The following is a 24,037-nucleotide window of genomic DNA, read 5'->3' on the forward strand; positions in this document are numbered from 1 at the left end:
CTGGAGCGGGAAGAGCTGGAGGAGAGAAGCTACCCAGCGGTAGCACTCTCTAGATGAGAGAGGAGAATGTGAGGAGGAGAATATGAGTAGGAGAGAGGAGAGATTTTGTTCTTCAGAATGTAAGGAAGTCGCGGGGCCACTGGCGATTCAGTCGTCTAGGAGTATTAGGGATGTCAGAGGAGGCGAGAGACAGTCAAAAGGATTGGAGCAAGTAGAGAGAGCAGTATGGAATTTTTGATATTTAGTCTTGGCGAGTTGGTCTATGAAGGGAACGTTGAGGTCGCTGTGAAGAGTGAGGTTAGTCACCGTAGAAAGGAGCGTCCAGCTATCTGTTGGAGGAGTTTTGACTGAAATGTCTTGCACTGTCCGTACGTTTGTTGGTTTGGCTGAACCCCACAGCTCTAGTCCGTAAGTCCACATAGGTTTGAGGATTGAATTGTATATTAAGCGTTTGAGTTCAATGGGCAATTTGGAGCATCGTCCAAGCAGTCTGTAAAGTAGTTTCGCACGTTTCGTCATTGCTTGTCTTTTAAGTCTAGTGTGTGGGTTCCAGGTGAATTGCTTTAATTATTTTTTTTAATTGGCACCACATCTTTATCTTTTCCTAACAATTGACTCCTCCATTTTCTGTCGATAAAAAAGAAAGAAAACAGAAATAAAAGCGCATAACTTTAACAAGGACAAATAATCAAGGAAAATTACTTTTAAATTCACTTCAAACCCAAACCCCTAAACCCGCCCAGTAACCAGTAATATGTCAGAAAACCCTTTACCCTACAGGTAACCATAAAAGCAGGTAAGAGCATGCTTTTTCTCTTTCTTCCGCCTCTCTTTGTGACATGCCCTTCCACATCAACCTTTTTTTCCCTAACTAGGGCTTTCCCCATTACAAATAGAAGAGTTTCTCCACTTCTTGCCGGAGGAGGAGTAAGCACGAGGCCGGAGGGGATATTGGGTGAAGAAGGCAGGATCTCTGTGACTGGTGGAACGCTGCTGCAAATACTATTGGAGTGGATTTCTGCAGTAAAAAGTGACTGATGAGAGGGATTCTGTACTTTAAGCGATTGTAAAAGGGCGGTAAGAGATGAAAGTACCGTTCTATCTCTTTCTCCTTTCCGATCTTCTAGTTCTACATTTATTTTTTTTCTCTCTCTCTGTCTGCTGCCCCCATAGTCAGCCAGAGGGAGCCGTGACAGTTCAGAAGCAGTGTACGTTTAATACAGATTAAGGGGTGGCGCTTTCAGATGGATGTGGCTAAAAGTGAAGGGTTCAGATCTGTCTCACAATTTTTTTTTTGTTGTTTTTCATCTCCTTTTTCGCAACAGTTGTTGAATTACGGTAGATTGAAAAATAAAATAAAACTTTACAAAATATTCTCCCTGCTAGCTTTGTTTTATAATTTAATCCTTTGTAATACTTTTATTGTTTCATTAATTCCTAATTTTCAACAAATTTGTGCACATATATATTTTCGTCAAGGCAAGAAAATGGAAGTATTTTAATCGAACTGAATTTCCATTTTGTGTTAACACGAAAACTGCACGTAATGAAATTACTTAAACACGTAAGAATCGCTTTTACAAAAAGTGTTTTGTACTCCTATCTAAGTCTAGCATTACTCGTAAACAAAATAATAAAAACAGCATAACGCAAAAACAAGTTTGGGTTTGATATTTTTCTTCTTTTTTTTTAAATGATTTAAGGGCGCGCCAACATCTCAGGTTATTAGCGCCCGGAGCTTTTTTCAGTACACTGCCGGCCTCCAAAGTGTTCTCTCATTACATAGAACACTCTCCACTGGCCTACGAGAACCGTGATGTCTGGTTAAATTGTCCATTACTGGGACAGTGAGCTGTAAGAAGTTTCTGGGAAGAGAAAATCTAAAAGTCAGCACCAGGATTCGAACCCGGGACCTCCGCGCTAACCGCATAGCCAATTCCTTCCCTGGGTTTGATATTTAGTTACTATTATTATTAGCCGTTTTATTGAATTAATTAATGTAAGAGCACTTCCTGAGAATAGTTAAGGCAAGATTTCCTCCCTCTTAAGTACCAATTCAGCGTAATATATGGCCTCATCACTTGTATAATATTAAGTGGATATTAATACGTAAGTAAGATTCCAAATTTGAAGCAGTACTTCTGAAGTAGTACTTTGGACGGCTAGCAGATCTGACGATGACTCTCCCAAAGTGAGAGAATGTAATAGGAAACTTTGATGAGAAACTATCGATTAAAAGAACACCATCGGACAAAATAAAAAGGCAATCGAAGTACGTATATGTACAAATAGACTTAAAAGCTAGACTTTAAATAACCACAGAACAAAAATGAAATCAAATATTAAATATAAATTCAACTATTTACTTTCAAAATGTATTTTTTTCAGATTATTCGTTACGAACTGTCAAAAAGCAGTTGGATATACGTAATAACAAACTAAAAAAGGTGTAAATACAGGATCCATTTTTATTCTGCGCTGGACGATTGCCAGTTTACAAAATGCGCGCACGCCTTCCTTTTGGGGGCCAATCAGTTTGTGTTTATCTGCGCAAGCTGAAATGATCTTTTCTTACAATCTTAGAAAATGGGGAAAAAAACTAATAATAAAATTTTACAATTTCTGTAAAAGTTTGTAACCACGTGGTTACAGGTTTAAAAAGATATAGGTATGAAATAATACCTATATATTTGAGGAGGGTCAAGAACTTACTATTATTTCCGCTTTGTGCTATTTCAAATTTTTGTAATTCTGTTTTTGCCGGATGTATCTATTTTTAAGGTCCGCTGAATTCCGAAAAATTGGTTTTTAAAAAATGCTAAGGGTATGTAAGCTTGCCCAGGCTAAAATTCACTCATCTATGTTTTCCATCACATAGTTAGACAACCAGATCCACTTGGTGCAGCCACCACTAGAAATTAATATGTGAACAGAGCAGAGGATTAACTTGCAAATAATTTAATAGATTTGAAAGATTATTGCTCAAAAAAGGGACGCAGATAATGCTAAATGAAATTATATCAAATTAAGATTTTAAACCATCACTTGTTCTTTCATAATTTAGAAGGCAAAATGTTATCAACAACTTGCGAAAAATTTAATGTTGTTCAGATTCTTCTTTTTCTTTTTCATGTGGCATATCTAGTTTTCTGAACGTTGCCAATCACTTTCACGAACGCCTCCCTATTCTCCGCTACGTGAAAGACCTCTCTCGCACACCGTATATCCGTCCAATCTCAGACGTTCCTCAGCCAGGAAAGCAGCAGCTTTCAATGAATTGTCCCTCAATTCATCCCTGCATAATCAGCTGAAGAATACTATACTTTTCACCTCACAAGATACGGCCAAGATGTTCGGAACTTCCTTGTTTTAATTACCGCAATCAAATTCGCTGAAGCTGCTCACCGTAGAGAAGAGGGCATTTTTTTATGACTTTTCTATAAAATTGGCGTTGTAAATCGTACCATATTTTACTGGAATATTTACTACCCAAAAAAGATGTACCAGAAACCGAGTTTATTAATAAACCATAAGTGTAATAAATATGTACAATCATTTAAATTCAAAATCGTTGAATGGACCTCAGAGAGAAACAAAAAATAAATAAATAAGAACAGAAATATCTCTTTCCGGTTGGATAAAAAAACGTTGGTGTCGAACTAAATATCATATTTAGGGCATCTAATGAAAAATACATGAGTTCTTCTCAGTTCTTCAACAACCCAACTGGATCGTATGCTTCACCAACCACTCTGAACATAGAGGGTGTATTTCATCAAGACATATATAACCTATTTATTGAACGAAAAAAGAGAAGAAGGTTATAAATTGGTTGAAGAAACTTTTATTAAAGAAGAATGTGATTTAAGTCTGGATTCATGTATAGTTCCATCAATAAAAAATGGATTTCTACAAAATTTCAGAATATTTGGGAAACTTCCGGCCTTTAAAAATGGCTTCCATTTAACCATTTGATTTCCTTTTTAACTCTTCGGCGATCTGTTGATTAGAGGTTTATTTAATTTGAGCTAATTCCATCCAAAATAGAGATTTATTTTTATTTTTTACTCAAAATTCTAGTGCTGCACGAGACCGAGACGAGGCGAGACTTTATGCAGTCTCGATCTCGGTCTCGGTCTCGTCGAGATATCTCGGTCTCGGTCTCGGTTTTTTGAATTTTTGTTTAAGTATTAAAAGCGGTTTGCTATTAATAATCTTTTCAAAAAATGTTATTATTTTCTAATAATTATTTTAATTTATATATTGGTAATGAAAATGTGTGTAAAAGAAGACAACTACTTACACTTCAATGCATCATATATTACTATTACTGTTATATATCTTTATATAATTTCAAAAAGATGTTAAAAACGCGCCAAATGAAAGACCCAAATAACATATGTATCTGCCTCCTATAACAAGTCGATTCGTGAAATAAAAAATACACCTCCCAACAAACTTCCCGCTCCATTAGTTATGGCTGTTGGTGAAGATAAAGAATCTGATGATTCACCTTTTGACGACGACGACGACTGCATCAATATTTTTGCACCATTTGCTCAAAAATCAGCAAATATCACCGAAGCATGGAAGACAGAAATAATTAATTACACCAAATTAGACCAAGCACCAGTAGACGTTGACATTTTAGAATGGTGGAAAACACTTGAGAATTCCTTCAAAAATTTGTCTAGAATGGCGAAAGATATTTTTAGTATCTGTGCAACTTCAGTGCCATCGGAAAGATGATAATGACCAATAGAAGATCTTCTCTAACTTCTGACTCAGTAAAAGCTCTTTTATGTATCAATGCTTGGGCAAAGTGTATCTTAAAAACGAAAATTTGTGGCAATATTTTTTAGGTGATAGTCTTTTTTTTCAAATTCACTAATTCCAAAATTCTAAAATATAATTCAAATAATATCTAAGTTCAAAGTATTAGATTATTAAATTTATGAAATTGAATGAATGAATGATATGAATAGTGAAATTTAGTGAATTTATGTAAAAATTATGTAATTCGAAGGGGGCCGCCACGGTAGCCGAGCGGTGCGAGACCTGCGAAGCTAATATGTATTGTGGTACTGGGTTTGATTCCCGGTCTTAGGCCTTGGATTTTATTTAATGGTTAATATGAGCAATTTACAGTAAAGTATGTTTGCTAGTCGCCTCCGTCCGCGACACCTAATTGGTAGTTGGACGTAAAGCCCCGCCTGAAAAAATAGGCGATTACTTTACTTTGCTTACTTTACTTATGTAATTGGAAGTCAAATAGATGTAGTAATATTGAACATATATAATAAAATCGTATCTTTAAATAATTAATTCAATACCTGTAATGATTATTTATTAATAAAGAACACAATTTTATAATTTTGTAGCTAAAAATTAATATTTGAAAAACCGAGACGAGACCGAGATTTCTCGACGAGATATATATCATGTCTCGATCTCGGTCTCGGTCTCGGTTGCTCAAGTCTCGTCTCGGTCTCGGTCTCGGTTCATTCACTCAAAATTCACTTGTAATAAATGTGTATTCTCTTTGAATAGTAAGAGGTGTTTTAATATCAAACATGGCCGTCCTATACACACAATATTTATATATTTAATATGAATTCGTACTGCCATAGGACATATTTCTAATAATATATATATAAATAGGCCAGGCAATACCGCATGAGTAAGTATACATTCTAATATTAGCTTATATTGGATAGAAAAGTATATGACAGAAATATCACTCTGAGCATCCCCAAGCGTCATTTCAAACATATATCTGTTCTACTTTGGGAAAATATCAGGGGCAGGTTGAATTCAAATATCACGCTTGAAATGTTACTTTAACTAAGTGTGTATATTTTAGTCAAGAAATGCATATACATGATTTCTATATTATTTTGGTAGAGTTATATTTGCCAAATATTCTCTCTTCACAATTTATAAAACTGACTAGAATCGCATGAAATGAACAAATTTTACTTTTACAGGAAATTAGGATAGTCTTGCGGTTTACACCGTCTAATAACATGCAACTCTCCCTTATTTCGTGATATGAATGGAAGGAAGTGAAGTTAATCGAAAAGAATGGTCGACTATACAGGACGTACTCGGAGGAGAGGTCGAAACGTTTAGAGGCTCTGGGTTAGATAGATTTATAGGAAATTTAATGCTCTTTCGTTTGGAATGAGCAGATTTGTTGTAGGATATAGAAAAGTTACGGCCGTTTTTATGGTGAAAAACGCGAATATCGTCGGAAAAGTTGAAAAAATGCAAATATCTTGGACACTATTGAGAATCGGGACAAAGTGAATAGAATATTTTTTGTTGCATTTGAGCTACTGAATCACCTCCCGAAGTTCTGACCTCTGCTTCGAGTACACCCTGTATAGTACTAATTTTTCAGCTAAGCGGTTACGCTGAAATATACTCTTTTTTTCGGTCCCCCAATTCGTTGAGATAACTTGTTGCGGTGAACATTTTCAGCTACAGCAGCTTCGTTCCCGAACAATTCATCCAGTATTTGATTGTAACCCTTGTCCATTCCCACAAATATTTTTAATTTAAGGCGCTAAAATGATTTGCTAAATGTACGCCGTTCTCCGGAACGGCGTACATTGATTATACATTCCATTACTGGGACAGTGAGCTGAAAGAAGCTCCTATAAAGAGATAATCTAAGGGCCTACAGCTGAATTCAAACCCAGGATCTTCGTGTTGGAATCCAGTTTTGCCTTTAATCCAGCTGGCTGCACGTTGAAAACCCATAGCCATTTTTCTAAGGCTATATCATTGTACTAAGACAGTGCTAAAGTGACTTTTTTTGGCCTTGCATTTCATCGCTAATCCTTGCCCTTAAAATTTACCTTACAATAGTAAGTGAAGATTTTTTTTTTAAGTCTCGAAGTCCTAAATAATTAGCTGGCTTTAATGTTAATTGAATGGCTATGAGTAGATCTGCTAGTCATCAAAACCCTCTTCTTCTGCCTCAAAAAGTATATACGACTGATTTTAGTTTAATTACAGGTTCATTTAATTAGATAGACTGGAGTGAAATGCGTTCCACAAAGTCTCTTTAGCGCTATCTCAGTACAATGATTTAGCCCCTAGACAAATGGCTAAGAGGCGCATACTGTTAGGCTATATCGTGCAGTCAGGTGGACAAAAGGCAAAACTGCCATTATCAGGTGCAAAGAGGAGGGGATAAAAGGAATTCTCGCGCCTTGCCAACTTTTAAAATCGATTTATCACAGCAAATATCACAAAAATAGATTATTTTTTAATTTATTCTGCTGTCACTTACAGGTCTTGGCCGTGATGTAACCACCAAAAAATGCGATTTTATTGATCCAACTTTTCGATATACTATCACCTTCTCTAAAATTGTTTCAACTATTTCTTAAAATAGCCCACATTAATTACCTATTTCTAAAAATGGCCCACATTAATTACCTATTTCTAAAAATCCTTTTTTTTTGTTCTCGACCTTGCCAAATCCTGTTACATCAAATTTTACCAAACAATTCAATGATGGTAAGAATGATATATGACTCAAATATCGAGTGTTGGTGAGCTGGAGTCTCAGAAAAAGTTTTAAGATAAATTCGTGAGTCACTAGAAGTAAGAGAAAGTATCAATTGATGAAAAAGTTTTGCTTAAAAGTCAAAATTAAATGATAAAAAAAGCTCCCCTAGATTTTTATACAGAAATAACTTTTGATAATGTTTACCCAAACAGGATCATATTAAAGTTTACATAGAATATAGTTTTTATAAACAAAGCCCTTGTATAGTGAGCACAAATAGTGAATAACGTTAGAGGTTATACTCTACTCGATAGGAGAAGGACTACTGGGAAGAAGAGTCTGAAAGATTGGTAGATGTTGTTCTAGCGAGGGAGGGAAACGAGAACACACTATACACAATATCTTCTTGGTGTGGTGTGTTGGCTGAGTTTACTCCAGACAAACAAAAGAAACGGAAGAAGACGGTATACTTAGATTTGCAAATGTCCTCTGTTTTCTCTTTGTACAGTTCAGACAACAAACAATCTTACTTTAGACCAGCTTCTTTTCTTTTTTAGCTAAACTGCATCCGCTGTATATTTGGATAGAATAATCTCTTTAAAAACATTTATCCATTTCTATTTCTATTTTTTTCGTTAGGATAAGTTACGCCGCATTCACATTAATAATTCATAGTTGCATCCAGTGGACTAAGAAATATGATGGGGTGTCACAGACAAGTAATTTACACCTTCGAATAAGTACTGCAATTAAACATAAACTCCCAGATTGTCCAGGATATTTCCTTAAAATAATTTACTTCAATTATTTTTTGGATAGAACTAGGATATTGTACAGAAAGATAGTTGACGAAATAGCAAAGTACGTTCACTATAGCAATAACAAGGGAAGGGATAAAGCTAAGAGGCTAGTGGACTGGATTTCCCCGGGGAGATCCCAAGTTCGAAACCAGCTGTTGAAGGTCCTTTTCTCTTACTATGAGCTTCTCACACATTTCTGGTGGTGGACAGTATTTCTGCAATGAGAGTACTGCTGTCTGAAAACATGGATTCCTATCCAAAACATATACCAAAGGAAATCGTGGTAATTGATAGGATAAGTTACGCCGAGGATAAGTTGTCTAGCGAGGGAGGGAAACGAGAACACACTATACACAATATCTTCTTGGTGTGGTGTGTTGGCTGAGTTTACTCCAGACAAACAAAAGAAACGGAAGAAGACGGTATACTTAGATTTGCAAATGTCCTCTGTTTTCTCTTTGTACATTACAATGATGATGTAGGTGCTACAAGAAGAGTATTGAAATTATCTTGGGTTTTGATAAAGGGACAAATGATGATGTAATTGGAAGAATGATTGATTGTTTGAAAGAGCATGCCCTGCAAGAGCGTTCTAAGAACAACAGTATTTCTAAACGTGGCTATTGGAATGTAGGTGCTACAAGAAGAGTATTGAAATTATCTTGGGTTTTGATAAAGGGACAAATGATGATGTAATTAGAAGAATGATTGATTGTTTGAAAGAGCATGCCCTGCAAGAACGTTCTAAGAACAACAGTATTTCTAAACGTGGCTATTGGAATGTAGGTGCTACAAGAAGAGTATTGAAATTATCTTGGGTTTTGATAAAGGGACAAATGATGATGTAATTGGAAGAATGAGTAATTGCTTGAAAGAGCATGCCCTGCAAGAACGTTCTAAGAACAACAGTATTTCTAAACGTGGCTATTGGAATGTAGGTGCTACAAGAAGAGTATTGAAATTATCTTGGGTTTTGATAAAGGGACAAATGATGATGTAATTGGAAGAATGATTGATTGTTTGAAAGAGCATGCCCTGCAAGAGCGTTCTAAGAACAACAGTATTTCTAAACGTGGCTATTGGAATGTAGGTGCTACAAGAAGAGTATTGAAATTATCTTGGGTTTTGATAAAGGGACAAATGATGATGTAATTGGAAGAATGATTGATTGTTTGAAAGAGCATGCCCTGCAAGAGCGTTCTAAGAACAACAGTATTTCTAAACGTGGCTATTGGAATGTAGGTGCTACAAGAAGAGTATTGAAATTATCTTGGGTTTTGATAAAGGGACAAATGATGATGTAATTGGAAGAATGATTGATTGTTTGAAAGAGCATGCCCTGCAAGAGCGTTCTAAGAACAACAGTATTTCTAAACGTGGCTATTGGAATGTAGGTGCTACAAGAAGAGTATTGAAATTATCTTGGGTTTTGATAAAGGGACAAATGATGATGTAATTGGAAGAATGATTGATTGTTTGAAAGAGCATGCCCTGCAAGAGCGTTCTAAGAACAACAGTATTTCTAAACGTGGCTATTGGAATGTAGGTGTTACAAGAAGAGTATTGAAATTATCTTGGGTTTTGATAAAGGGACAAATGATGATGTAATTGGAAGAATGATTGATTGTTTGAAAGAGCATGCCCTGCAAGAGCGTTCTAAGAACAACAGTATTTCTAAACGTGGCTATTGGAATGTAGGTGCTACAAGAAGAGTATTGAAATTATCTTGGGTTTTGATAAAGGGACAAATGATGATGTAATTGGAAGAATGATTGATTGTTTGAAAGAGCATGCCCTGCAAGAGCGTTCTAAGAACAACAGTATTTCTAAACGTGGCTATTGGAATGTAGGTGTTACAAGAAGAGTATTGAAATTATCTTGGGTTTTGATAAAGGGACAAATGATGATGTAATTGGAAGAATGATTGATTGTTTGAAAGAGCATGCCCTGCAAGAGCGTTCTAAGAACAACAGTATTTCTAAACGTGGCTATTGGAATGTAGGTGCTACAAGAAGAGTATTGAAATTATCTTGGGTTTTGATAAAGGGACAAATGATGATGTAATTGGAAGAATGATTGATTGTTTGAAAGAGCATGCCCTGCAAGAGCGTTCTAAGAACAACAGTATTTCTAAACGTGGCTATTGGAATGTAGGTGCTACAAGAAGAGTATTGAAATTATCTTGGGTTTTGATAAAGGGACAAATGATGATGTAATTGGAAGAATGATTGATTGTTTGAAAGAGCATGCCCTGCAAGAGCGTTCTAAGAACAACAGTATTTCTAAACGTGGCTATTGGAATATAGGTGCTACAAGAAGAGTATTGAAATTATCTTGGGTTTTGATAAAGGGACAAATGATGATGTAATTGGAAGAATGATTGATTGTTTGAAAGAGCATGCCCTGCAAGAGCGTTCTAAGAACAACAGTATTTCTAAACGTGGCTATTGGAATGTAGGTGCTACAAGAAGAGTATTGAAATTATCTTGGGTTTTGATAAAGGGACAAATGATGATGTAATTGGAAGAATGATTGATTGTTTGAAAGAGCATGCCCTGCAAGAGCGTTCTAAGAACAACAGTATTTCTAAACGTGGCTATTGGAATGTAGGTGCTACAAGAAGAGTATTGAAATTATCTTGGGTTTTGATAAAGGGACAAATGATGATGTAATTGGAAGAATGATTGATTGTTTGAAAGAGCATGCCCTGCAAGAGCGTTCTAAGAACAACAGTATTTCTAAACGTGGCTATTGGAATGTAGGTGCTACAAGAAGAGTATTGAAATTATCTTGGGTTTTGATAAAGGGACAAATGATGATGTAATTGGAAGAATAAGTAATTGTTTGAAAGAGCAGAACGATCTAAGAACAACAGTACCCCTAAACGAACAGAAACGAACGGTTCTACGCTCTAGTTCGTTTTATGTAAGCTTAACTTTTCATTTACTTAAACTGCAGTATATTACCAGTTGATTGCACCAACTAGAACGTTAAAACGCTCATAGAACTCCCCCAATTACGCAACATCGCACATATTAGAACAAGTTTTAATTTTCACAAAATAAAACAACACACTAATTAAAAAACATCTTTTGAAAATTGTGCATCATTTTTGGTGACTAATTCATTAATCCAAAAATGAGGAAAGATTATTGTTAATTTTAAGGATAATTTTTTGGGTGTTGTTAACGTTTTTGTGCAATTATTACGTTCGTAGTAAGACTTTTAATTTGTTTTTGAATGACTGCACGTACATCATAGTAAAAGATGGAATTGATTTGACTGGCTTTTAACATAGTGTAATTTTAATGGCGTAGTTCATTAAAATTATGACTGAAATTGGCAATAACCTATTTTTCCTTTTGAACATCTTTAAAGTAAGTTTACTTTTTTTTAAGAATGACAGATCCGTCTGTTTTCGTAACTGTCGTTTTATCTCACAAATAAATGAACAGACGCCAAAAAATAAAATAAAAGAATAAATATTCTGTAAAACGGAGTAGGTGTATTGTGTTTTAAGAATTAGTTTGTGTTGCTAGGGTGATATCTGCATGGATGCAAAGATCCCTGTACAAAGTGGCTCCAATAGTTGTATTAAGATGGTAAAATTAGCACTTTTCCTAAAGTCTAAAGTTAAGCCAGCGTATTTAGGGCATCATTTTTACTGCAAGCTAAAAATAGATGCAGCATAAATTTGTAAAATACGGAGCAAAAAAAGAGAAAAGAGGTAAGATAGAGCTTTCCCGGAAAAACAAATACTGATCAAGGTCAAACTTTTAGGGAAATTTACATATTTAGGTTTTCCCCGGGTGGGGTGTCCCTCCTCTAATCGTATTATCTGCGGTTGCTTGCCTTAGGACCTGCTGCTAAATTCTTACCCTGTTGGTTTATGTAGATGATATCTAATCCATGGATTTGCATTGGTTACTACAAAGCCTTCCACAACTACCTAACTCTTGCTTTCTACCGTTACCCCTCTACAGTAAACAGTGGCGTTCTCACTCTAACTGCAAGTCTCTTACCCTATTTACCATGGCATTAGGTATGAGTATAGGAAGGAAGTCAGAAGTTGATTGTTGACTTTTACCCTATCAGTGTGTGTACAGACATGGCTGCACACTTTGTTGATAGCCTTCACACGTTTTCCTTACCTACCCCTAACCTAACCTACTTTATCAAACATGTTAGGAAAAGCATAACGCTAAAAATAAAACTAAAATAGTATTAACAAAAATTGGAAAATAAAAAAGTTATAATAAATTTTCATGAAAACTCATTTTTACTCTACTATGTCAAGAGAAAGAATTGGAATCATGGCAGTTTCTAATTTTGAGTTGTTCCATGTTTTGACGTCCACTGAATCCGGAAAACACATTTTTATAAATTGGCCTGTGTATATGAGCCACTTTTGTCTGTTTGTCTGCTAGGTGTTTATACGTTTGTATCCATGACTCAATAAGATTTTGGTCAAAATAGATTCCTTTGAGGAATCAATCGTTCAATTTGGTCGTATTTTTTCTCCCAAAAAATATGCTCGAACAATTTCCTATGAACTCGGTGTACATGTTGCATATGATTAGATCAATAAACTGCAGATACAAAGAACACATCTGCTTGTACAAACTCAATCTACGCAAACCTCCTTACCAAACACAGTCATCAACTGGACAGTATCAACAACACCATGACTCTGTTACATTCAGGAATACTTACACACATCTTAGAAAGAGCAGAAATATACAATCAGAAAGCCATTCACAAAAAAACAATATGACAGACCAAACTAACTATAACTCTGAGACACTCTTTAAAGTCATTCCCTACCAAACACACCGACACAGCTGAGCAAACCTCACAAACAAATCATGAATATAAGCAGCATTTAGCATGTTCTCTACTATTAAAAGTGTTTTATTTAATATTTATTTATTTACGCATTATTCTTTAAACGATTAGAAACACTTGTCTGTCAATATTTAATTTAACAACAATTATTTCTCAGTCCAAATGAACTAGGTATGATTCAGTTTGCCCTGCTTACGATCTCACAACTTCCATTTTACAATTCTAAAACATTACCTAAGCACAAAACTTGCATATCCCTTAAATACCTACTAGGATTCCTTAATGTTATTTAAGCATTTGTATTTTTAAAAAAGACGTTCGCAAAGAAGGATTTGTATTTACCAACTACTTCCGTCATGTTCAAGGATGGAAAATTATTTATTTCCGACATATCGAAAATCTGCACGATTGTAATACTTGCCCATAGGAAGGGTAAGACAAAGTAAAAAAAAGTTGAAAACGTTAGAGTAATGTAACCGACATAAAGTGCTCTTGTCGACAATCATTTGTAACTTAAGTATTAGATATTTATGTATTAAATTCAATAATTACACTAGGACAAACTTATCTGCTAACAATTATTACATAACTTGACTGACTCACAAAATACCATCTCAGCAATTTGGGTTCAGCTCAAAGCATTTATCAATAACATCAAGTTAAGCGTGTAACTGAACATATCGTGAATAAAGTAGAAAACAGAAAGTGTACAGAAGCTATACTTCTTGATTTAGCTGATGTATTATATTTGACAATATAATTGACAATTTGACACGCTGGACTGCTTTAGAAAATTAGGTAGACACGCTATTAATTACATTATTCAAATTATATGATAACAAAAAACCTTTCCTCAAACAAGGTTACAAAATGAAGATTTAAGATCTTTATAGATAACAGAGAAATCTCTTATGTTAGAATCAGAAAGATCAAGGATGAACTAGCTCAACGTAACTCTGATCGTCGACACATAGACAAATAAAACTGCAACAATCATAACCCAACTGAGACAGTTATAGCCACTTAATACAATAACATAAAATCTCCCAAAATAACGTACAAAACTCTACTAAAACCTATTCTGATTTACTCCTAACAAATCTGGGTAACAGCTAATAACCAACTGGCCAAACAACTAAAGACCTTACAAGAAATAATTCACTGAACATCACTTAGTTCACCAGAAATACTCAAATTCTAGCAACGGATTTCCTGTTGTATTAAATAACTCAATCCTAACAATATACTCGTTTTATTTTTACAACAATTGCACGTGAGAGAAACTGATATAATCTGGTAACTTGATTAACAGTGATTGACTTATTGTAAGTAGTTACTTCTTGTACAGTTTAAGGTGATGAGATCACTCGATTTGTTACTTATGACTTTCAGTTTATAAATTAATTCTAAAATACAATTTGGAAGTGGGAAAATGCTAATCTAGATTAAGTAAGTATCTACAGTAGATTAAGAAGATTAAGAAAATATTAAAGTACACATAAACAAAATATAGATATCAATTCCAAAAAACAACATGGGGAAATATAAATGCAAATTAGATTTTATAGTCTATTAAAAAAGTAAGATTAAATAATTTATTAAAAGAGTATAGAAATACTTTCTAAAAAACAATTTGGTGGAACAAAGAAAGGTAATTTTCAACTTACAGTCGATTTGAAAGAAATTATTAGAGAATACATTAAAATGAAATGGAAATCCATTCTAAGGGGAAGCAAAGAAAGGTAAAACGGAAAAATCTACGAATTCATCAAAGAGGAAATCAATTACAAAAAAACATATGGGAAACCAAGAATGCTAGTTTCAAACTTATAGTCGATTAAAAAGAACTGACCTAAGTACAAACTAAAATGGCTTAGAAAACTATTTGGGAAAACAAGAACGCTAATTTAGAACTTATAGTCGATTAAAAGGGAAAGATTTTAAGAGTGCATGTTAGGTGCATGAAAAATAAAATGTTTACATGCAACAAAAATGAAAATATAATTGAATTATGAAATAAGTAATTGATAATAAAATCTTACCTTGTTTAAGGAATATCCATCAGCATCTCAGTAGATCTGACCAGTCCAATAGCACTTGACACAATTTAAAATAATTCACAACACTATTCGCACAAAAACTGTATATCACGCACTAAGTATAACTTAAACACTATTTATAAAATAGAACTTCACTTTAACAAGCACTAATATTCATTTAAAAAATCTCGTAAATAAAGAGATACGACTAACGAGTTGCCGCTGGTAACTGGCCAGGCCGATCAGCTGATAAAGGAAGGTTATTTAATCAGCTGGAAGGTTAAGCTGAGTGATAACTTCATTTTTTTCATTTATAACCTTCCAAAATGAAATGTAGCGAATTAGGAATTTTTAAAGTCTACTTTATAGTATCAAAGAAGATTTAATTAAATGAATGCCCCATGAAGAGAAATTGGGTAAGAACATTTACCTTTCAGCCTAAAACTTGGTAATAAAATTTCATTTAATTTTCTATTATTTTAACAATTTATTTTTTTAAGTTTATGAATGAATATAAATGGAGGAAATAAGTTGGCCACTCTTCTTAGATAAACTCAATTGATCACCTGATCTATATGGCCAGTTAACGGCGGCCATCTTTAACTAGTTAGTGCATCTTTATTATAGTAATTTTTTAAGTGAATATTAGTACGTGTTAAAGCGGAGTTCTATTTTACAAATTGAGTTTAACTTATATTTAGTGCGGATAGTGTTGTGAATCATTTTAAATTGTGTCAAGTGTCAAGTGCTATTGGACTGGTGACCGACTGAGATGCTGATAGATATTCCTTAAACAAGGTAAGACATTATTGTCAATTACTTAATTTTAAGTTTCTATTATATCTTTATTATTATTGCATGATAATAGCATGTTATTCTGTAATAATTACTATTGATATTAATGCTACGACTTGACTACCTTCAGTGTGGGTTAATTCTTTTATTCTGAATTCTAGTCTTCGATAGGTTTAAATTCAATTTCCTTTTATTTAAATCAGTTTGTTATACAGTGACTCCCATTAATATTGGGACACCTATTACAAAATGATTTAAAAGGAAAATGAAAACAACATACAAAAGTTTGGAATTTTTTTTTTTTAATTACATTAGCAACATCTGTACAAATTATATATAAGTATAAATCAATGAAATTCCAAACTGTTAGGTAGCACTTTTTGAAAAAGTGTAAAACAAGGCTCTCAAAAATATTGGGACACCAGAAGTGCTAGAGTTTAAATGTTCAATATTTAAAATCTCCTACTATTTAATATTTGGTTAGTAATAATTTAATAATTGTTTTTTGACTTACAATAGCCCTCTAACGATCAGGCATAGGTGAAACAAGTTTTTGGTTAATTCAGGTGGTGTTTTTTTCCCATTCTTCCAGGAAACATCGTTTTAATTCATTTTTGTTAGATATTATTCGTTTTTCTTAAAGCACTGGCTAAATATTGCCATAAATGTTCAATGGGATTAAGATCTGGTGACTGCGGAGAGGTTTGGGATACTTTTGGGCAATTGTATAACAGTCACTGACGTATCACCCAAGCCGTAGGTAGAATTTAGAAGACCCTAAAATACCAAATGTTTGGGCACTTTTTTCAAATTATATTTTAATATATTACTATAAACCATTTTGTGGATCATTCCATCAATAAACACTAATTCTCCAAATCCTGATGCGGACATCCAGCCCCAAACCAGAACTGACCCACCTCCACCCGGAGGTGCAGCTTTAAAACCCTTTAAAGTTGGCTGTAAATTCTACTTTTCGAGTTCAGCATTCGCTTTCCTCCAGACCATAACCCTTCCATCTGACTGGAAAACATTAAATTTTGATTCATCGCTAGAGTATATCATTCCAAAAGTCACTATTTACATTGAAATATTTTTCGGCAAATTTCACTCTCTTAACACGATTTATCTTACTGACAAAAGGATTCTTCCAGGCTACTCTACCATGATAGTCGAGTTTTCTTAGCACTCTCCGAACTGTTTCTGCTCCTTTTTTGCTCTCTGAACATGTCAAAAATTTCACATAGAAGTTTTGGAGCACTAAGTCGGTGATCTTTTTTAATTCTTTTAATATATAACGCTGCTCTCTCTCAGAGAGCAGTTGAGGACGGCCTTTTTGTGGGGTTGAAACAATTCTTTTTTCTTTTTGGTAACGCTGAATGATGTTCTACACAGTAGATGTTTTAGGTCCGATCAGTTTTTCTGTCTCTCTAACACTTTTAATTGTCTTTGTGCAAAGAAATTATAATATTTCTTTGTTCAATCGTTGTATTTGTATTTTTGCGCAACATGTTACACCTGGCTTGATTTATATAAACTAATTTAATTATTAATTTCATATTGAATATATGCTTAAGGTATATATTTACAAATTGTATAAATATTCGGGCAAAACCTTGGACAAACTGTAAATTATAATAGTGTCCCAATATTTATGAGAGGTAGAATTTGCTCTTATTATTATATATATTTTTTTTAATCTACCAAAACATTTTTATGTACTTATTTAAATAGTTTTTATTTAATTAATAGTAATTATAAAATGAAATGAATTTATAAAAATTTGAATAAATGGGTGCCACTTTTAATTTTCGTCAATTTTTAACTTCTGTATGTACTGTCCCAATATTAATGGGAGTCACTGTAACGTTATAAGATTAGCTGATGTCTATAGGACAGTGATGGTTTTGTTAATGTCTGACATTGTCTCGTAAACAGCTGACATCGTTATACTAGGTTTAGTTCTGTCCATAGAGTAGAAATAGAAAAGTATGGGACTTATTGCTCCATGAAGTAAGCTCGCGAGAATTGTCAGCGAGTACTGTAAATGTTATTGAATCTTACCCAGGAAGTTAGCTCTTGTTAAAAAGATCGTATGATTTGAATAATGTAATTAAGAGCGTAAGTGTACCTAATTTTGAAAGAAGTCCAGCAAGTCAAGAGTGTCAGCTATAGCAGCTGAATCTAGAAATATAGCTGCTGAGTACTTTCTGTTTTCTACTTTATTCACGATATGTTCAGTTACTCGCTTAACTTGATGTGAACCAAATTTCTGAGATGGTTTTTAGCGTGAATCAGTCAAGTTATGCAATAGTTGTTAGCAGATAAATTTGTCCAACCGTAATTATTTAAATTAATACATAAATATCCAATGTTTGAGCCACAAGTGATTGTCAACATGAACACCTTTGCATCGGTTAAATTACTCTATCGTTTTCTAGTTTTATTTACTTTGTCTCACCCTTCCAATGTTGTTGATACAGTTCAGTTGATGACTGGATTTGATAAAGAAGGCTTTATAAACTAGATTGTAAATACCGTTGTTTTCTTAAGGGTTGTGCACTGTTTCCCAGTTTGTTGTTGGTCCTAAGCGCGGTTTTGAGGCATAGTTTCTTGGAAAGGTTACATAGTTCGTATGTCTCGTTTCCGTTGTAAGTTGAATATGTTGGGTAGGTCATTGTTTTGGCCTTGGTTTGGGCAATGTTTGTTCGTACTTTATTAATAGTAGTTAGTAATTTACTATTAATGTTGGTGGTGTAAATGTTGAAAGTGTTGAGAATGAATTATTATTGATTAGTCACTATTCATCTGTAAGACGTATTCAAGACTGAAATTTCGTTTTAACTCCGTGATTAAAATCGCAGCAGAAATAGACCAACTATAAGTTTCTCTTTTCTACTTTGACTGTGCGAACGTCTGATAATTATTCAGAATAGAGAGCATAATAAAGATAAGTTACAAGTATAATTTGGATTACAGTTCAAAGAAAATGTCTTTTTATCACTAATTATGATGATAATTATTCACATTTTATTATTCTAACAGAAATATTCCTATTGATGGAAATGACCACAGACTGTGACATTTATTAAATTCTTAAGATTATTATAGAAAATTTAATGCAATCAAATTTCTTAAACGATATTATTGTTATAAAATTTGAATAGAACACATTAACTTTTTCGACCGTTTCTTAATGGCTGAAATTACGAGCTGAAGTATGAATTAAATGTTAGGTGCCCGCTGATTTCTGACCCTTTTGGCGTTTAATAAAACCCTTATAATAATAATAATTGTCTTTATTAATTATAATTACATTTATAAACATCACAAAATTAATAAATCACCTACAAAAGAAAATAACTAAATATACTGCAATCATTTTATATTAAAACTGTCCGGTAGGACAGTTGTATAAGGGTTGATCATCAAAAACTGCACGAAAAAGTGTAACGTTGAAAAACACCCAACTTTGACAATTTTTTTCTATTTTTCTATAAAAGATAAAATTCCCAAATTTTCTTTAAATCTTACTCCAAATTCTCCTTTATAACTATAATTTTTTTGCAACCACCCAGATCTAATAGGTTTCGAGAAAAAAGTTGCCGAAAATGAGCAAAAACGGCTTTTTCAATAAATGTTCTTGTTCTTGTTCTTCTTCTTCTTGTTGTTCTTGTTGTTACCTTTTTTGTAAACAACGTAGCGCCTAAACGCGTGAACCGATTTTCATGAATGAGGTGTCATTCGATTCGGAACTTTATGTAGATGTGCCTTTTGGGGGTCTCGGCCCTGTACATCGAATGGGAGAGGAGTTAGCCCCCTTTATGTAAGGCCCCCTCCAAAATTATTATTACTAATTACTCTGTAAATCTTGGCCCTATTTTGATAAAATTTGGTAGGATGATAGGGTTAGGGCTCCCCTACCTAACAATAAAGCGACGATCTGCTCTTACACTTGTTAAGGGGAAGTATAGCAATCGTTTCAAATTATCGACACGTGAACCGATTTTCATGAATTTTTAACTAAAGACACACCTCTTGGTCTTTAGACCGTCAGAGTGGAGTCCTGTTACGATAACTAAATAAATGCTCTAATGAAAACAAAAGTAAAGTAGTAAAATACAAAACTGAAATTAAAGAAAAACAAAACAAGTTCCGACTTAAACATATAAAGAAAACCAATCTATAGAAATTATTTTAAATTATACTAAGTCCTAAGTTGATAGGCATGCTTACAATATTTCACTAAACATCTCCAATCTTTCCCGTTAATGAACTCAAGTATTTCGCTGGCGGCTAGTAAATATTTATTAAAACAGTCCTTCCTTATTTCGCACAATGCTGGACAGACAGCTAAAAAGTGAAATAAGTCCTCGTTTTCAGTGTAGCCACACATCTCACACTTGGTACCATCAATTTTAAAGTGTTTGTAGTTCAGATTCAGTAAATCTCCTCTACATTTAAAGAGCCAACTAACACTATCTAATGACAATGAGCAATCATATAGGTAGTGGTTATTTAGTTCTCTGTGCAGCGGAAAACTATTACAATTCATAATTTGTTGATAATATTGTTCTTTAAAGTCTTCTAAAATACGCTTACGGATATGATTGAGCCTATTGCGCCATAATTCAACATTGTTACAATTGGCCAAACTTAATGAAATGTTTAAATTAAATTTTCCAATGTAATGTCTAATCAGAAGATCTGCCTCCTCTTTAGGAAAATCCTCAGCAATCGCTATTTTAGATCCTTTTAACTTGAAACAATTTTTAAGAATTAATAATTTCGTTCGAAGTTGAGTAAGACCTATTAAAATAGGCCGTAATAAAACCCTTATACTTAACTTTTTAAACTGTAAGTTTTTGTTAAAGGGAGATATTATTTATATATATAAGTGGTTGCACATTTAAAGAAATCTTTAGACAACAATTTATGACTAGAAACAAATATTAATTAAAAAAAAAAAACCCACGGCCATATAAATCAAACATAAAAAGAATAATGAGTATAATAATGTAGCCCATCATGCTTCAATATTTGACAGGAGCGTTTAACGCCGTCTAGATGTAGATAGGGCGTGCTTGTCAATTTACAAGAGTACACAGAAAGTATTCGTTCCTGTAGCCCCCTACTTATTACTGAACTCCCCATTTCTGGGATAGCCTCGCTTTCCCAGAATATAAATACGGGACAGTATTATAAGTGTAATATAGATAACAGCGGAAACGTGATGTTGAATTAATTTCTAAATCACTTTAAAATGTTACAATAGTAGTAAAGAATTTAAAGTTAACATCTTATCTAAACATTAAATTTTTAACAAATTAGTATTAGTGTTGTAAAAAGTATTATTAAATACTTATCTAGGGAACGAATTAGCTAAATGGTAAACGTCACGAGGAGATTTCGGGTTCGAATCCAGCTGTTTCACCTTAAAGTATTCTCTTACTTCCTAAGAGATTCTTATAGCTCACAGTCAGGTGATGGATAACATGGTATGTAACGAGAGAACACTGTACGAAGAATGAATTTCCGTTGATGCTGTTCACTCTGCATCAAACACTCCCTAGAATGTATCTTCCAATTATCTATTCAAGGTGTTGATACAGGGTATTCTTTACATACAGAAGATCTGTTCAATTGAGCGCTTCTTTACTCTACTGATTGCTTATAATTATGTCTTAATGTTCGTTGATTATTGCACAATAAACGTGCCTTATAAATAGGGCCAGATGGGCACCTGATTGTCAGTTAAAGGCAAGATGTCTAGGTAGTGTTACAGATGGAAAATCTGGTAACAAGAATTCTTAATTAATTTTAATTTAAATAATTCAATTGGGGACAAATATATACATAAAAATAGAATATGAATACAAAGAAATACGTCGTTGGTAAGATAAGCAAGTGAAATTGTACTTCGGCCTGTTTATGAAGCGAACAAAAGGGGATAAACAGAGAGCGGCGCGTATGCGAAGAGCCAGAGCCCGACTGTAGTCAGTAAGCCACTGGTAGCTCTGTTACAAGGTGACTTCCTTTTCGTCGGCTTGGCCGGATAGACCTTCAATTTTCGAACAGAAATTCTAAAATTTCGTGAGCGAGTGAAGTTACCAGCGTTGGTGAACATTTCCTAGTGTGGGTATTGCGCTCACGAGATCAACCACAGAGAAGGAAGTAGGAAGAAGTGCTGCAGTGGCCTGCGAACAGGCGCCGGAAAGGCATTTTTTTAAACAGTGAATACAATTTCACCCACGCAAAAAACCAAAGTAAGACCCAGGCCTGGGGTAAGTGGAGTATTTCTTTTGTATATAGTTATGTATATAGTTTTCACGGGTTTTTTCTCCTAATTATATTTTATAGTATTAAGGTTTTCAACAGTGTAATTTTTTATTTTTTTTGTAACCCTATGAGGATAATTTTATTGGTTTAGTATAAGAAATAGTACAGTTGTAAGGAAGCTTCCGCCTTGGGCTTTTTTCCCCCTAAACGAGGGTTTTTTTTTTATTTTTGTTCCTTCTGTAAATACAGCTATCACTTGATTTAATATATCGTATACTTGTGCTAAGTACCGTAAGGGTAAATAATATTGTATCAGAAGATATACATTTGCCACCCAATAATCTTTTTTTTCAAACTTCTTTTTCAATATACATTGTTGTGTCCAAATTGCCTTCGTCTTTTTCTTCTTATCCCAGAACTCCCTCCACCCTATTTTATTTTTTTGTTGCAGGCCTAAAAACCAGTATATTCCCGTAGGTTCGCTGTTCCCTGCGGGACTAACTTAAAACAGCGTGGCGCCCTGAATACATTTTCTTTTATTTTTTTTTATTTTCGCTTTTACTCATCTTATTTTATTTTTTTTGTTTTTTCCTCATCTTGACCCACCCCCTTCTTCACTGAGGTGACGCTGGGCCTAAATGGCACCGTAACAGTAGCAATGAGGTTGATGTTGATAAGTTCAGCCTTTTAAGGAGTTTAAAGTAGCTATGAATTGACAGACACGAACTGATAATTAGATTTGATTAGGAAGGCTTAAGGGCTGAATAGAGTAAAAGGTAATCTTACTGACTAAGAGTTTAAGGACTAGCATTAACACTAAGCAAGCGTAAATTACAATAACTAACTAGGGTATAACTAACTAAATATAAACTATTTCTAAAAGAATTGGCTGGACTGAATGACGAGTAGTGTAAGGTCGTGAAGAGAGTGTAAGAATGAATCCTCAGGGAGTGAATGCAATGTCCTGAGTGCAATGAATTGTTTCGGTGTCCTTATATACTCTGATGCTCGGGCAGATTCTACATGTTCTGAGCCCTACCTGGGCTTTAACCCTTTGAACCTTTTCACAGCCACTTTTTCCATCTTTTGGATTTCCTAAATCTGTGACAATATAGAGACTATTTGGATGAACATGTAGGTTGTACGCTGGCTTCAACTATCTTGGCAGTCTAGATGTAAATAGGGCGTGCTTATCAATTTACAGGTGTAAACACAGAATATTCATTCCTGCAGCCCTACTTGGTCACTGAACTCCCTATTCTGGGATAACCTCGTTCCTCCGGAATAGAACAGTAAGTGTAATATATTGCTAGATAAGAAAACGCAAATAAAAGGAAACCTCGTCGAAATATACACCATTTCTTAGCTACCGGGCCCCAATGTCTGCACGCAGTTTAGTAAGTACAACGATCACCCTAAAGGTCTACACTACACCACAAACATTCCAGTGTCATTTCACTAAATCTTAATCTCTGCTAAATCTTCGTGAGCGTAAGAATGAATCCTAAATGAGTAAATGGCCCTCAAATTTTTGGTAGCAAAACATCCCAGAGACATTTCTCTAAATACTAATCTCTGCTAAATTACCAAATTACGCAAATGAATACAATGACAATGGGGAGAGTGCCAAACGAATTCTTCCTCTAGCCCCACCCCTTAAATAAATAAATTTTTAAGTAATTAAATAATAAATAATAGTGACGGCCTCTTAGGATAATTAACTTCATTAAACATGCTAAGCTCATATCGCTACATCA

The 24,037-nt window shown here is 34.2% G+C and overlaps 1 protein-coding gene and 1 long non-coding RNA gene across 5 annotated transcripts in view; one reads left to right on the plus strand and one right to left on the minus strand.

Moving 5' to 3' along the window:
• The window catches only part of LOC141460300 (nucleolysin TIAR), a 1,257,025-nt gene that overhangs the window by 1,058,889 nt on the left and 174,099 nt on the right, over positions 1-24,037 (minus strand). The window lies entirely within an intron of this gene.
• LOC141460302 (uncharacterized) overlaps positions 22,010-24,037 on the plus strand; it is a 426,050-nt gene continuing 424,022 nt past the window's right edge. For 3 of the 4 annotated variants that reach the window (XR_012461851.1, XR_012461849.1, XR_012461850.1), the window contains exon 1: positions 22,010-22,285. This is a non-coding gene — a long non-coding RNA (uncharacterized lncRNA). The remainder of the gene's footprint in view (positions 22,286-24,037) is intronic. The other variant, XR_012461852.1, reaches the window with a different exon arrangement.

The sequence above is a fragment of the Rhodnius prolixus genome, unplaced genomic scaffold (genome assembly GCF_049639745.1).
Source record: "Rhodnius prolixus isolate KJV_2025 unplaced genomic scaffold, Rpr scaffold_6, whole genome shotgun sequence".
Lineage (NCBI taxonomy): Eukaryota > Metazoa > Arthropoda > Insecta > Hemiptera > Reduviidae > Rhodnius > Rhodnius prolixus.